Here is a 1,380-nt window from a genome sequence, read left to right as displayed (position 1 = left end):
GTACAACGTTTCGACAAGGTGTCCTGATGATGACCAAACATTGTCGAAACGTTGTACATTTGCTGTTATGTTAAACTTATATTACAGTTTTTCTTCATTACCCATTCAAGCCGTCTCCAGCCATTATTAACATTACGTTAAGTGCCTAGGTAAACGTTAGTGTTATAAATTTCCTGGGACTGAGTTACGCTAATGGTAAAATATATACAAAATATAAAATACATAGATTTAAATGAATAAACATCCCTTGGAACAGTAATTTAATCCTTTGGAAACTTCATCAGTATATTTGGACGATAACAAATTATATTTTGGTATCTTATGTTAACACGGTATTTCATATCTGTTATCTTATCATATTTGTTTACTGAGTTTCGCGCTAAGCTACACGAGAACTAACTGCGCTAGTTTTCTATAACTTTGAAATGATAAAGTAGAGGGAAGACAGCTAATCAACACCGCCTACCGCAACTCTTGGACTAGTTTTTACCAACGAATAGTGAAACTGACTGTCGCGTGCTAGTGAACCTAAAATATGCCTCACCTATTGTTTTTTATACGTTGAATGTTAGTTCATTTTTTCTTATGTTTCAAGCCACAGCATTGCCAACTGTTTCTTTTGTTCTACTATTTTATTCATTCATTTCAGTGTCTCGAGCTTCAGGATGATTTATGGGTTGATATTTATTCAGTGATACAAAATTACACACAAATCAATAAAGGTGCTTTTCTCATTTTTCTATGAAGTAGACGTTAAGCTACAATTACTTGTAATTGGAAATTATTCAAGAATACTTAATTTTTTTTCCTTGGAAAGTTGCCTTTGAAAAACAACATTCACAATAAATTTTAAAAAATTAAATATTACACACGTAGCTGTGATTTATACATATATTAGATGCAAATATACATATAACTTATAAAATATTACTTTCTGATTAATATTGGATTAGACATGCCAGTCGGAATGGCTTAACAAATTGTTGTTAAATTTGAGATAAAATTATAAAATTTATTGGCATCATTGGAAACGGGTGAAGTTATAGTTGCCAGTGAACATAAGTGTGCATATTGTCACAGATTAGGGTGTAAATGTTAACATCATTGGAAACGGGTGAAGTTCCAGTTGCCAGTGTACATAAGTTTGCATATTGTCACAGATTAGGGTGTAAACGTTCAGAGTTGCAACCAGATAAGAGACGAATGGCTTGTTCAACAATTGCTCTTTTAAAACTGTTGGCCATTTCACTGAACGAGAAAGATCAGAGATAGACATTTTGAACATTTATGATTGTATAACCTGCCTTCAAACTCAAACAGCTGATTATGTGCCTATGTATTTCAACTACTACGTCAGCTAAATCAAACGACATATCAAGA

The sequence above is a fragment of the Limulus polyphemus genome, unplaced genomic scaffold (genome assembly GCF_000517525.1).
Source record: "Limulus polyphemus unplaced genomic scaffold, Limulus_polyphemus-2.1.2 Scaffold14, whole genome shotgun sequence".
Classification (NCBI taxonomy): Eukaryota; Metazoa; Arthropoda; class Merostomata; order Xiphosura; family Limulidae; genus Limulus; species Limulus polyphemus.
Note: the sequence above shows the minus strand (reverse complement) of the source record.